The following is a 15,647-nucleotide window of genomic DNA, read 5'->3' on the forward strand; positions in this document are numbered from 1 at the left end:
TCTCACCAAACAATTCAGTGAGATGAAGTAATATAGAACTGGCGCTATCCATATTCTCATGTTGCTTCTGAAGTTGTGAGTTCATGGATGCAAGCATAACACATTTAGCTTGAGTGTCATTATCCTTATGCTTTTGATAAGCAACACGTTGCTCATCGGTTGCATCTTGAGCCAAAGGAGTGTGAGGGGGTGCATTTTGTAAGACATAAGCGATCTTATCGAATGTCAATACAATTTTCAAATTGCGGAGCCAGTCATTGAAGTTTGGGCCCTCAAGACGATTTTCATTGAGAATTTTGGTGATAGGATGTCCTGACATATTGCAGTCTACATAACATAAAATAAAAGAAGTGAGATTGATTTTAAAACCAAGTGACTCGGGTCTTAAGAATCAAATGGCACCCTCTCACTATTTTAACAAATTCCAAATCCCTCAAAGGAATTCGAGAGTATAAATTAAAACTCTTAGTGAGTATGGAAGACTCATTTTCATTAAGCCAACCGCATCATAATAGAACTATAAGTCAACTTAATTTCCATGAGAGGATACTCTTATCCAATCACATCAAATGTGAATATCCATAACTTTGGCCTCTAAAGTAATTAAGTCTCACCATAATAGGATATTGATAAATTACTCTAGTTAAGCTATACCCTTCATCTCATGTAAGTATAGGGATCAAAAATTAAATCTCATCATAATAGAATATTGACCAAGATTTGTCCCTACCTTACAACATCAAATGTTGAATAACCTCTCTTTAATGCTCCTAGCAAGAAATACCTCCGTTCGGAATGATATTCACATGCAAGAACATCTACTAGGAGATTACAATGTTGGAAGGCCACAAAGAAGCATTCATAATGACTTCTTCGTTTTTCAACTTAATATCACTTTGAGGGAATTTTAAGGTCTCATCTTTAATAATCTCATTAATAACAATCACATTGCATTTGCTTTGATCCTAATGCAATCACATTTTCATTATACTTGATCTATAATAAAATACTCCCACTTAATTGTTTTTCGGAAAAACAATTTGATTTCATCAAAAACATTTTCAAATGGAATCATGGGAAGTATAAAATTACTTGATCAAGTGCAACGAACATGCAATTATAATAGGTCACATAGGATGATTATGGACTTGTTGTTTGATCCAACATGAGCCAATATGTTGGATCAAGGTTATGTTTGGGTGGTTGATTTTAATTACGCGTAACGATTACGAGAATTAAATAACTAAGCTAAGCTATTACACTTTGCACTTGAACTCCTTTCAAGGCTTGATGACTTCAAACTTCTTCTTTGGATCATCCTCATGTGCCTCCATCTTCGATTACAAGAGTGGATGAGGGGCATACAAGCTCCCATTTAATTTAATCAAACTTGAATAAATTAAATAAGCTACTTAGTTACACAACCAAATGAATTAACTACTTTAATTACATAGCCCAAATGAATTAACTACTTTAATTACATAGCCCAAATGAATTAACTACTTTAATTACATAACCACATTCATTCAAAATGAATAGTCGGCCAATCTCATGCTCAATTATATTAGGCCATAGTCCATAATCATCATTTAATTAACCAAGATTAATAAGGTTAATTAAACAAGCATAATTAACTTATTCAAAATAAATTAACCACTAAATTACTTTAATTTAATGCAAGTAAATTAATTGAGTGATTTAGGGGATGATGTCTTACATCATGCAACACTAACTTTTGGTGAGTAATTTAGGGGATGATGTCTCACATCACTTTTGATGAGTGATTTAGGGAATGATGTTTTACATCATGCATCACCAACTTTTGGTGAGTGATTTAGGGGATGATGTTTTACATCATGATTCACCAACCTTTGGTGAGTGATTTAGGGAGACATGTCTTTTATCTCATAATTTAGGGAGACATGTCTTTTATCTCATTCCAACTTTTGGTGAGTAATTTAGAGAAACTAATAGTAAAGATGACTAACTCTACCAACCTTTTGGTGAGGGAAACATGGAAATGATTTTATGTCATCATTAACTATTAGGTAAATTTGAATTCATGAATTTATGGATCAAAAGTGAAAAACAAACACCATGAAAAATTAGCTAGTTCATAACTAGTTTAGACATGTTCCAAAGCTGGAAATAAAATTCCAGTTTTGTGTTCTTCCATTGAACATTTGTTTACTTCATCTTTGAAGCCAAAAATCATGCATACCCTAAGGCATATATAATCTAATATGTTTCTAAGATTAACACCTTAATTAAGAAACATATAGAATCCCTTAATACATATCTCATATGCATCAAAGTTTCATAAAACTTAAACCACTTCTTACATGTAATTTCCAGAAAACTTTTTCTAGCTATCATAAAATCTACCTTACATCACATGCTTCATAACTTTTATGATAAAGCAAATTTTATGATCTAAATTACATATTACTCTAAGCTTAAGAAAATCACATCAACCAACATACTTAGCCATGTTTATAACATATCAAAATTAAGCCAATGGCTCTGATACCAATTGAAGGAATGGATGGATTTCAAAACTTTTTAATTAGTGCGGAATTAGTTTAACCATTAAACTACTAACTAAACATAAAATCCATTCCTTTAACCCATGATCTTGGCTTATTGTGATATGTATATAAACATAGCATGCATAGTAAGGAAGAACAAAGAGGGAGTTTATGTTCTACTCACCCTTGGAGCGTGATTTTAATCCGATCCAAGTGAACCACCAAAGTTCCTCTCCTTGATCTCTCCTTGTGTGTGTTTCCTCCACCTTGAAGCACCTTGGATTAAGAACTCCTTCTTGTACTCCTTCTTGTGCTTGTAATCTTCTCTTTTGATGTAACAAGTAAAGCCACAAAAGGATATGGCCTCTAAGGATCTTCACCAAGTGAATCAAGAGATGAAGAAAGATGAAAGAAAAGAAGAAATTATGCAAGTGTTCTTCTTTACTTTAATTTTGTAATGGACCAAGAAAGAACTCTTTCTCTCTCTCTCTCTCAAATCTGAAAATAATAGTGTGGAGACACACTTATTCTCTTTGTCCATGCTTTCACTTTTATATAATAGGAAATAACTCCAATTACTAAAAGAAAATATTGACTTTCATAAAGCCAATATTTTGGCTGGTCCATACTTGTTATTGGGCACTAAAAATGTGTCTTGGGCTTTCATTTAAATCTCATTTAGTGAAGCTCAAGTCCACACGAAAAGCCCGACAATCGTTTAGGCCCAATAGGTTCGGTTTTACCCGAAAAACCTAATTATGTCCAAATAATAAATCTAATTAATTATTTGGTCATAACCAACTCTTGTTTAATCTTCTTCATATACAATCTCAAGGATCCACTTATATGGTGTGCGATCTCTTAGGTTCTAATTAACAAGGCAGTGAAGTTTATAGAAACCATTCTATTTTGTTTACGAATCAAAAACTCCATTTTTGATTCTCCCTTGTTATTAGGATTATAAATGTTTATTAATCCTCGGGGACTTCACAAGTCATGAGTGACGTCTTGCAACATATCATGACTACCCTAGTTAATGTAGAATGACAAAGAACCTATTCAATTGGAATTACAATACAATACGGTCCTTCTCTAACACTATGTTCTAAATCACATCATCGGGGTATGGAATTGATATGTCAATTCCCTAATGTGATTTTCATTCTTATGTGATTCTTAGAATGTGATTAAAAACTCCTTTTTAATCTCATTCAATGCTTTGGCCAAAGACTCATTGAATCACATCTTTGAACATACACCTTATTTACTTAAGGATAGAGATTCCTTATTGTACACTCACATGTCTCCATGACCGAATTGATTATACCAATGAATGCATCTATTATATCCATTAAGGGACACAATATTATTGCATCATCAAGAGATAATCCATTCACTCATAAGACAACTATGGTGTCTCAGGTCAAATGACTAATTTGTATTATTGCAATTTAGAGTTCAAGTTTGACATGTAAGTAAGACTCCATACAAGAACTCTAATGATCGCGTTCAGTGTACTCTTTAAGTTAAGAGCACCCACATACTTGTATTAGTGTCTCTACACAAATGACAAGAGACATATCATCCTCCATATTGAGCATACATAGTATGTGCTAGTCTTTCCGGATTATCAATGTCCAAGTGATAATCCTATGACTAGGAACCTTTTAGGATAAGAGTGTGAAAGAGTAAAGGTCTCACACATCTAACTCTTTAGATTACTTTCTCTTTAACTCATATTCCTTGGACCTTGTTCAATCAAATATTAAATATAAGCAATGAACAATAAACTTGCCCTTTTGAATAATAATAATTACAATAATAATTACATCAAAATGATTGTTTTAGGACACAATTCATTCGCAAATAACAAGAGGAATTCATGTAAACGGTTCAACATGGACCAATAGGGTGTGATTTGTATGTCGCCGGGTTGTTTCCGCGTGTCTTCTCTTTTCTCCGCCGAACGACCGGTAGGGTGTGATTTGGTCAGACCTCAGCTCTCTTTTGCCCAAATGACTGAAATTTTACGCTTGAGAGAAAGATAGAGAGAGAGTTGGGAATCAAATCGATCCTAACCCAAGTGAATCCGCGTCTGATTATCTGAGCACAAGGTGATTGAGCTTCCTCGAAGAAAGACAAAAGAGGTATTTACTTGATTTTTGCTCTACTCAATTGAGTTCTTGCTCTTTTCCACCATTGATTTTGTATTTTAAGACGATTAGGGACACCAATTGTTACTTATTCTGTTGTTCTGAATTGGGTTTGTGTGTGATATGAATGAGTTTGATGGAATTCGTTTCCGTTGTCTATAGATTAACTTGGATTTGAAATTTTACTAACCGGGTGCGATTGGATTACACAATGTGGACCTTCCGGTCTATGAAATATGAACACTCAAACACACATGGTGTATAATTATATAGACCTAATAATTTTAACTTCTTGCTTTGCATAATTCTTCAAGCAAGATGGATGTTGCTTCCAGTAACTTTGAAGTTGTTTAAGGGAAGAGGATGCATAGTAGAAAGAAAGATTTAGTGAGAAACCCAGTGAGGTGTTTCCTTTTGTTGGAGGCTTTTGTTGCCCCTTTCTAAATATACTATATGCTGTCAGCTTAAGTTTTGATGGGTTTGGATTCGTATATGCCTCTGTTGAGATTGTGACACAAGTTTTAGACAAGTTTTTTTTTATTACTTAATACATGTGAAGAGATGGAACTCATATACGCTCGAATGTGGATTTTAAACAAGTTAATTTCAAATGTACTACAGCTCCTACATTTTGATTGTTAGTCCCCTAACAATTTGTTCAAGTCAGATTTGAGGCCATGTTCAAGGTCCGGTCTCCCTTTCTTTATTTACATTTCTTCAAGTCAGATTTGATGTCATGTTCAAGGTCCCTGTCTCCCTTTCTTTATTTACATTTCAGCTGGGGTTGTGGGATTCATTTTATTGAGTAGAGAAAAAAGTGATCTTTGAGCATGTTCATGAATTTTTTGGATCTGTGAAAATTTTCCTTTTTTTGTTTTTTTGTTTTTTGGTGTGAATTTATTTCGCTGACTTTTGTTTCGATTTTGAATAGGGAGGAGTTTAGAGAGAAGTACAGGAAGGAACATCCCAGCAACAAATTGGTCACTACTGTAGTAATTGTTTTACATGACCTTTGAAAACACATTGTCTAGATATTTTTAACTTATTTTTCAATAATCATCTTTAGATATCTAGGTAAAAGAACTTAATAAACTCTGCTAGGGATCCAGGTGTTGCATTTTACTATACTAAACTTATCCCAAACACTATACTGTTTAGTTGGTATTTTATGGATGGAAATTTGCTAGCATGCTGATCTTTTTTTAGCTGTTTTCAGTTTGGCTGTGAACACTGCTGGCTATTCTTCTTTGTTTTCTCATTCCGTATTTTTGAAACACCAATTATTACTGCAACTAAAAGACCCGCAGCATCGTGCGCCCCTTTCTACCTAGTTCATAGCTAAAGGAAGCCAAATTTTCTTGCGAAATTATGTACTGTTCCACTGAGCTTCTCTCTTTTACAAAGCCTTTTATATTCCAAGTTTCATCATGTCATCATGTCAACTGTAAAGGAGAACTTGGGAAACTAAATTTGTATAAACATATATCACATAGCTCCTAGTAGACCTTCGTGGGTTGTTTATAACCAGTGTTATATATGTATCTATATATCCATATGACCATATGTAGATGTATAAGGGTGATGCAAAGTATATATATGTATGAGTTTTGATGGATTTGTTGGATACACTGGCATTCGAAAAGGTAATGCGCCTATAAATCAGTAAACAACCATCACTTTTTATTATACGTACGCAACCACAGCAGCATCTTCTACGCTTGTTTCCAACTCTCTGTCAACACCAAGCAAGCAATCAATGGACTGTCAAAACGTTACGGTAACAACCAACTACCTCCTCTGATTCTCTGTTCATAGTTCTCTAAAGTCCAAATCCCGATTGTTTTTTTTTTTTTTTTGGTTCTCAACTAATTCAATTCCTAGTATTCGTTCTCTGTCTGATTGAGCTTATATAAATTGTCAAACTGTAATTTGCTGCATTGCTTCAACATCAAATTTAGAGTAATGGCACGGGGATTGGCACCTGCATTGTGTTAAGTTTATTACTTTTCTGTGTTTTTGGGATTTCGGGTTGCCTAGGCTCAAGTGGGAGGTGGAGGAATGAGAAAGAGTTCAACCCTTATTTGTGCTCCGATCATGGCAAAATCGGTGGCCAATATGGTGGTTGATATCGGCAGGGCTAAAGCCGTTGGTGCTGACCTTGTGGAGATTAGATTGGTCCATTTGAAGGTCTTCAATTCCAATGAAGAGAAGAATCCCCTTTGCTCACTCTTTTCACTTATTAGGTACTACTACTTCGCAAGGAATATGTTATATGATTGAGCTTGATTTGTTGTGCTTCAAGTTGGTTGTACTAGTGTGTTGGCTGTACTAGTGTGCGAGCATATAAGATTTCAGTTAGCTCGATTGGTTGCACTTAGTTTTGGACAAAGACCAAAGAATTTTTGAAGTATAATTGGAATTGAAGCAAATTAGGTTTAATTGAATCAAAGCAAACACTGGTCAGTAATAGTGTTTCATGCTTGATTAGTATCCAAATGTAGAATTTTTAGTAGCTTCCGGCTTGGATAAAAGTGTGATTGGCCTAGGAATGGTGGTTAAAAATGCCTATCGAAGCCGATCCACCTGACATTGCCATATAGAGATTTAACTGTTGGGAGAAAGGTTCAGTTTTGCAATATACATAAGAAACTTCACCTTGAGTATATCAAAAACCAGTTGTTGTGGTTTTCAGACTTGTAGTCAGTTGAGTTATGTTGAGTTGTAGTTGCACTTCTAGGTTCATAAGCTCAAAATCTTGTGGGCTTTGTATTTATGTTCTTCAGATTTCTTTGCCAAGAAAGAGCTGATGGTTCATAACTTTATTTTCCGCCACATGAGAATCTTCTACACAAGGCCTAATCACTTTACCTTCAATTCTGCTTTAAGAGCCTGTGCCAGCGCATGTAAGCTTCAATGTGGAACCAATGTGCATGGGTTAGTGACGATTTTGGGTTACCAGTCTTAGTTGCTGGTTAACTATGCACTTATTGATATGTTTGGGAAATGTTTGGACCCTTGTAGTGCTACCAGAGTGTTTGAGGACATGAAACTAATGAATTTACTTGGTGTTCGTTGTTATTTGCATACACAAACTCCAGTCAGTTTGATGTCGCGCGTGAAGTGTAGTTCTACGTTGTGCCTAGAAGGGTGGATATTTGTTGAAAGTTAATGCACATTGATCATCTAAGATAATCTACATCAATTTAGAGAGAAATCAAGAGCAATCAAGTGAAGTCTAAGAGTTGCTAGAGTAATCTAGAATATGATCTAGAATGATCATATTAGCTAGTGCAAGAAGTTTCTACACTCATCATGTAAATGTAGGAAGACTCTAGAACTGTCATATAAGAATGGTAAGGTTCTAGCTTAATCATGGAAGTGTAATTAAGGTCTAGAATATCTAATAAGTCTAGGAAGGTCTAGAATGATTCATCAATGTCTATAAATATATGATGTGCCCTTCTAATCAAAAAAGAAAGAACAAGAAGCAAGTTAAACAAAATCATATATTGCTATCATTCCCTCCTCTATTTCAATATATTGCTTCTCCTCAAAATCATATCCTCCTATCATCTTTGTCCTATAAACATCTTCTCCCAACTTCTAGCTCTCAAATACATTGTCCTAAACACAGTTTTAGCCCATCACAACCATAAGCTTCCGCACCAAATTACGACAGTGGTATCAAAGCCACAAATTCTAACAATATTGCATGGAATATTATGATTGTGGGTTGTGCGCTTTGTTTGGGTTTGTTGAAAGAGATGAAAGACAGTTTGTGCCTGCCAGATCAGTGGACTTTCAGTGCACTCATAAAAGCTTGCGGTGAAGCATTAGAATTTCGGCGTGGTTGCGTGCTTTTATCATCAAAAATGTGGTTGGAGATCTTCTGCGTTGGTGAAGAACTCCTTTTTAAGTATTTATGCTGAATTAGGTTGCCTGGTGAATGCAGTAAATGTGTTCAAGTCTGGTTGAACTCTAACACAGGTGTCCTGGAATGCGATGATTGATACCTACATGAAACTGGGAAATACCCATGAAGCACTTCATGTATTTCAACTATCCCTTGAACAGAATATTGTCTCATGGACATCTATGATCTCAAGGAAATGGACATGGGAAGCTGCTATCTTCTTTGTTGATATGTTGCCAAGTGACCTACAATAAGACGATTTCAGTTTTGCAGCTGTTCTTCCTGCATGTTCAAACTTGGCTTACTTGGACGCGGTGATATGTTTCATGGTTGCATAATTCTGTATGGTTTCCATTCATATGCCTTTATTGGGAATGGCTTGGTTAACATGTATGCTAAATGCATGGAATTGAAAGGGTCCATCTGTGCATTCTGTGATATATTGCACAAGGATTGGTATCTTGGAATGCAATGTTGTTTGCTTTCGGATTGCATGGAAAAGCTATCCAATCTCTACAAGTTTTTGAACAAATGGTGGTGAATCAGGTTAAACCAGATAATGTTACCTTCATCTTCTTGTTGATGGCTTGCATCCATTCTGGATTAATAGGGGAAAGTCACATACTTTTTGAAACAATGCAAACAATTTATGGTCTCTCTCCTGAGAAAGATCATGCATGGTGGATATGCTTGCTAGAGGTGGATCCTTAGCTGAAGCAAGGGAACGGGCTGATGGGTATTGTTCAGTATATGCTAAGACCAGCTCGCGTGAAGCTCTGCTTGGAACATGTTCTGCACATGGGAAGTTGGGATTTGGAAAATAGATGCATGGGGGAAACTCTGAAAACCACAGAACCACATAAGGAGACAAGCTATGTGTTATTGTCAAATTTGTATTGTGCAACTAAGCAATGGAAGGAAGCTGAAATGGTTAGGACGAGAATGGCAAATCAAGGTGTGAAGAAATGCCTGGTTGTAGTTGGTTCGATGTGAGAAACAAGGTAACAGCTTTTGTAGCGGGAAAGCATTCTGGTCCATTTATTGACGAGGTGTACAATGTACTACAGTACATTGATTTTGAAATGAGGAATCCATACTTTGTTGATATTAATAGTGGAAGGCATTGATATGTGTTGACTGTTAATGAGACACACATTCCATGTATAATTTGAAGAAATAGATAAATAGTACAGTTGTAATGGATGCATTTTTGTTGTGACTTAAGAACTGTTGTTAATGGCTGCAGAAATGCCAACAACAACTAGCCACTGCAAGACCAGTTAGTCAAACACCGCTGGCGCCTGTAGGGGAGTGAGGTCTACTGCCCACTACCTCTTGAATGCAGCAGTGGACTCCAAAAACGTCGTTGTAATGCACTAATGCCTTTCAATAACTATCTCTCCCTCTATGATTTTCTTTTCCACTGGCGAGAGAAAAGCAAAATTTAGACCCAAAAATTCATTAGATCTTCCTGTGTCTCAATTATGTTTTGTTAGCAACCGAACGGACATGTCCATTGTTGACTAAACTAGTATTGTAGTTATATGGTTTTGATATGCTCTGTTCCTTCTCTTTTTTTGATTGGTTGCTGAGAGAGTGTGATGGAAGATACATTATAAATAAACTGTTACTTATTTTCCTCAAGCAAACTATGAGCTCGATCTGTACACATAAGAGAATTCGTCAGGAGACAATTAACTGATTAATAGCTGTGGTAACAGATCCAGCTCATGGGAGCCCTTTGGCAGCATTGCTGTCGACAGCGTTTTTCTTCGGTACAGACGCAAATGTACTGAATCAATTGCCATATTGTTGTTTGCACACATTCCTGATTTCTCATAATATTGTCGAGTACGTCCATGGTTAATTTCTCCTTGACGTGCATGGACAGGGAGAGCATGACATATTGGCAAGACCAAGTTTGTGAGGTATATATTCTGATGAGCTTTCATCTGAAGGTCTTACATTGTGAATTTTGTCAAAATATGCTCTGCTTGGTGCAGGAGCAATGGCGGATCCAGGATTGAAATCTTGGGCGGGCTTGGATTTCTTAAACATAGATCATACATAGATGCACACATGGAGTCCAAAAGTACTTCCATCCTGCACAAGATCATACATAGATGCACACATGAACAAGAAATTAAAACAAAGAAACCCCAAGAAAGCAACGAATCTTGAAGTAGAAAAGGTGCAAATCTTCAAATCACCGAATCAACCCACAAATCTAACTCAAATTCCAAGAAATTGAAACCGAAGACGAATCACAAGTTAAAAAAGAAAGGAGGATGAATAGGAAGCTAGCTTAAGAAGAAAGCAAATAATGGACTCAAGCTTCTCTGATTTCCAGCAGTAGATTGCATATTTGCAGAACAAGGAGACGGAGAGAATGCTGCCTACAGCCTACCTGATTTCCAGTATGCAACCTTCATTCTTCAATCCACGAAAGCTTCAATCCAAATATCCAATACAACCTACGAAATTGAATTCTTAACCCTATAAATTGCCCCAAATTGGATTGATTCAATTAAACAAAATTGAACTTACAAAATTAAACAAAATTGAACTTGATCAGTTGATCTCTGAGAGAAGTGGAGAAGGCCAGAAGGGAGAATCGGCTGAGCCACAGGAGCGAGAGGAGGAGGAAGTGGAAGAGAGTGAGACTGTGAGAGACGATTCTCCAGTTGACCAGTTCGAAACTTTGAATAGGCCGTAGACCCGTTACCCGTAGTCGATGAGTGGAGTCGGGAGAGCAGGCTGAGCCGCAGGCGGCGAGAGGAGGAGGAAGTGGGAGAGAGTGACTGAGTGAGACTGTGACTCTGTGAGAGACAATTCTCCAGATCTCCAGTTGACCCGTAGTCGATGACGACGATGAGTGGAGTCGGGACGAAGTGGGGAGTTAGTTCGGGTCGGCTAGTGGGTGGCCTACTGGGCTTCTATTGTCTGGACAAACCCCAATTTAAAAAAAAAAGTATAGATCTAATTTTTTTTTTGGGCTTCAAAATCTCGGACGGGCTTGAGCCCGTCCTAGTCTGTGAGTAGATCCGCCAGTGTGCAGGAGTGCTGTGAAACCGACACCTTTAGGAATTACTGAAGAAGCTGATAGGTGTCACTTTGTTAGAGAAATCTGAAGGCATTTCTTTTTAGACGATGTTGATGTTCTGGAATATAATGTATATGCACACGTGCAATTCGTGTTTCAAGATCATCTTTAATAATCTGCCAGAAAAATTTCACAATGCTGAGTTTTTGCATTTGCATTTATTTGGCTATGGGAAAGCAGATGGGAGGTCCAAGCAGTAGAAAATAATACTTTAATTCAGTGTTAATTCGATGATTCTATTCATCCCACAATGGGGGTATATATACAAGTACAAAGAAATAGTCTAACTCTAATTGGAAACAATCATTTCCATAATTACAGGATATCCTAAATAAATAAAAAATTTAATTACATACAGATTTACAGCGATTCTACACTCCCCCTCAAGTTGGTGCATAGATATCTATCATGCCCAACTTGTCAACCGAGCTGTCGAATATCTTCCTGGACACTCATTTAGTAAGAACGTCAGCTAATTGCTCATCTGAGTTTACAAATGGTAAGCGAATAACCCTTTTGTCAAGATTTTCTTTAATAAAATGACGGTCAACCTCCAGATGCTTTGTTCTATAATGATGAACTGGATTATGTGCAATCTCAATGGCAACTATATTAATTATCACAATGCAAATCCATAGGCCATTTAAGCTTGTAACCTAGGTCTTTCAGGACATTACGGATCCACAACATTTCACAGACTCTATGTGCCATATCTCGAAATTCAGCTTCTGCACTTGATCTGGCAACGACTTTCTGCTTTTTGCTACGCCAAGTGACAAGGTTCTCTCCAACAAAAGTGAAGTACCCAGATGTAGAACGCTTGTCACAGGTGCAAACGTCTCCTCATAATCAATCCCATAGCGTTGTGTATATCCCTTGGCAACCAACCTCGCTTTGTATCTATCAATAGTTCCATCAGCATTAAGCTTCAGCGTAAACACCCAACGACATCCTACAGTCTTCTTTCCAACCAGCATAGGTACTAGTTCCCGTGTTGCATTCTTCTGAAGAGCTTCCAATTCTTCATTCATCGCCTTTGTCCATTTTGGATCCGTCAATGCATCCTGCATGTTACTAGGAATGGATACAGTAGACAATTGATCAACAACAAGTGCATGTGACCCAGAAATCCTATGGTTAGACATAAAGTTAGCTATAGGGCATTTAGCTTTAGCTTTGATATCTGGTTCATATTGTTTCTTAGGAATTCCCTTGGTAACCCTTTGTGATTTCCTAGCTTCGACACTTTCTAACCCAAAAGGCTCATTAAAGTTTAGGGGTACCTGAGGTGGATCATTCTGAGCAAGATCTTCAGTTGGTGCTGTAGAAGGGGGAATATCTTGTGTGTGAGCTTCAGATACGTCTTGATTTTGATTCAAACTATCCAAAAAAGATGTCTCAGGAAACAATCGATCGCTAGGGACCAAACGATTAATAGTTTGGCTACTGGAAATTTCTGCCTGTTGAAACGATCGATCGCTAGATTCAAGAGATCGATCGTTTGCTTCTGCCTCAGGAAGCGATAGATCGCTAGGGCTGAATGATCGATCGCTTTGTCTACTGGGAGCTTCTGTCTCTCGAAACGATTAATCGTCAGGTTCAAACGATTGATCGTTTTTGGCTATTTCAGAATTTATGCCTTTAAATTGTTCCTCCAAATTTTCCAAGTCTTCAAAGACATCAAAATCAACAATGGAACGAGGATTCCCTTCACAACCTCTCTCCCCCTGAAGGGAAGACTGAGAAGCTCCCCCTGAGTAATATGGCTCAAATTCCTAGAATGAGACGTGAAGAGATATATGTACTGTTTTGGTGAGCGGGTGATAACATATGTAGCCCTTCTGAAACTCTGCATAACCCACAAAAATACACTTCTTTGCACGGGGATCAAGTTTCTCCGTTGTGGCTTTGGTATATGGACATAAGCTATGCACCCAAACACTCGGGGCTCCATCTTAGGCATAGAGGGGATGATCAAAAGTATATGAAGCTTCCTATGAGGATTCTGAAACTTAATTACCCCTGAAGGAGTACGGTTGATGACATATGCTGCTGATTTCACTGCTTCGACCCAATAAGACCGATGTACATTCATGCCAATTAAGGAAGCACAAACAACTTCCATCAACTGCTTGTTCTTTCGTTTTGCTAAACCATTCTGTTGAGGAGTATAAGAATTAGAGGTTTGATGACGAATTCCATGTGACCGGCAAAACTCAATCATAGGGCCATTCACAAACTTTCCACCATTAATTGTCAGACTGAAACACTCTGATGGATTGTTAATACTGAGTTGTCACCATTTTGTGAAATTCAGTAAACATCCCGAATACATCACTCTTATTCTTCAATAATGACACCTATGTCATGCGAGTGCAATCATCAATAAACGTTACATAATATCAAGCTCCAGAAAGAGAATGAATTTTCGCAGGACTCCAGACATCAGAGTGAATTTCATAAAAGGAATAGGACTTTTATTAAGACTTAGTGAATATGAAATACGGTGGCTCTTGGCCAGTTCACAAATGTCACAATGGAAATCCAAATCACTGACAACCGAAAACAAATGAGGTTGCAGCTTCTTAAGATAACTAAAAGATAGATGACCTAAACGGCAATGCCATAACCATACAGCTTCCTTTGCATTCTCTACCTCGTTGATCTGATTCACTTGCCTCAAAAGGTGCTTCTGGTTCTCTCCAGTCTCTATTAGATCCAGGTAGTACAGTTTCCCCCTTCTAACACCATAACCAAGAATCCGCTGAGTCAGAATGTCCTGAAACACACAGAAAGACAGATAGAAGGTCACAATACATGCAAGAGCTAAAATAATTTGTCCAACAGACAAGAGATTATAAGCTAGTGATGGAACAACTAAGACATATTCAAGGGTTAAGGTATCAGCTAAAACAATATAACCTTCTCTGGTGATCGGAGTTGGAGTTCCATCAGCAGTAGAGACAACATTTTGAGGGGAATGTCTAAGGTTTTTCACAAGATTATGGTCATTTGTCATATGATCAGATGCACCTGTATCAATTATCCGTGTATTATTCAAAGTAACCTTACCTTTCATACCTGACTGCGCTACATTAGCAGAGGCATTGTCTAGATGCTCTTCCTCTATAGTAGCAACGGCGGCCTTGCCCAGATTCTTTCGTGGTGTCTTGGTGAAATCCAACCAATCACTTCATAGCACCGCTCCTTGCTAGACCTAATTCCCTATAGATAACACACTTTCTGTTTGCAAATGGATTTGGTTTACTTAGAGGATACGTGGAGAAGGAACTGAGAAGCCTGGAGGAGGACCCGGTTTGCGTTGAACAGCCATAACAGAAGATTCGGTTGGTACCGAACGCCCCATAGCTTGTTTCTCTTATTGCACCTTGCGAATGTTGGACGGCCCATTCCTACCTACTACAATGAGGTAGTGGCGATGTTCCAGGAGATTGATCAAAGGGTGGCCTCTCAGAATGATAATGTTGCTGCTGTAGTGCAAGAGACTTCAGCGATGTCCCGAATGTGTGTTCACATGTTTTTGAGTGGACTTGACCCAGAGTATGATCAGGTGCATGGAGAAATCCTGCACAAGGAACCTAAATTCTCCTTGGAGCAGAGCTTCTGCTTTGCTTCAAAACACTTCTTGTTCAATTCAAAGATCCGGGTTTCATCAGAATCATCATAGAAGGTTTTCTCTACAGCTTCCTAAATATCTTTTGCAGTAGGGAGATGAATATACCGGTTCATAATAGAGGACTCCATGGAGTCAATGAGCCAACTTTTCACCATTTCATTGTCCATGGCCCAAGCTTCATACTCTGCAGAATTTATGGCGGGTTCAGCCTTCACTCCGATCAAATAAACAACCTTCCCTCGTTCTCCAATGCACATCCGCATGAGAGGATCCCATATGGCGTAGTTGGATTCATTCAAGACAACACTTGTTG

At 37.6% G+C, this 15,647-nt stretch overlaps 1 long non-coding RNA gene and 1 pseudogene across 1 annotated transcript; both read left to right on the plus strand.

Moving 5' to 3' along the window:
• The first annotated feature begins 4,386 nt into the window (after positions 1 to 4,386).
• LOC133724460 (uncharacterized) lies at positions 4,387 to 6,305 on the plus strand. Its single transcript, XR_009853694.1, has 3 exons — positions 4,387 to 4,675; positions 5,303 to 5,367; positions 5,613 to 6,305. It is a non-coding gene; the product is annotated as an uncharacterized LOC133724460 (long non-coding RNA).
• A 470-nt stretch (positions 6,306 to 6,775) lies between these two features.
• LOC133725318 (pentatricopeptide repeat-containing protein At2g36980, mitochondrial-like) lies at positions 6,776 to 10,032 on the plus strand (annotated as a pseudogene).
• The last annotated feature ends 5,615 nt before the right edge of the window (positions 10,033 to 15,647 follow it).

The sequence above is a fragment of the Rosa rugosa genome, chromosome 1 (assembly GCF_958449725.1).
Source record: "Rosa rugosa chromosome 1, drRosRugo1.1, whole genome shotgun sequence".
NCBI lineage: Eukaryota > Viridiplantae > Streptophyta > Magnoliopsida > Rosales > Rosaceae > Rosa > Rosa rugosa.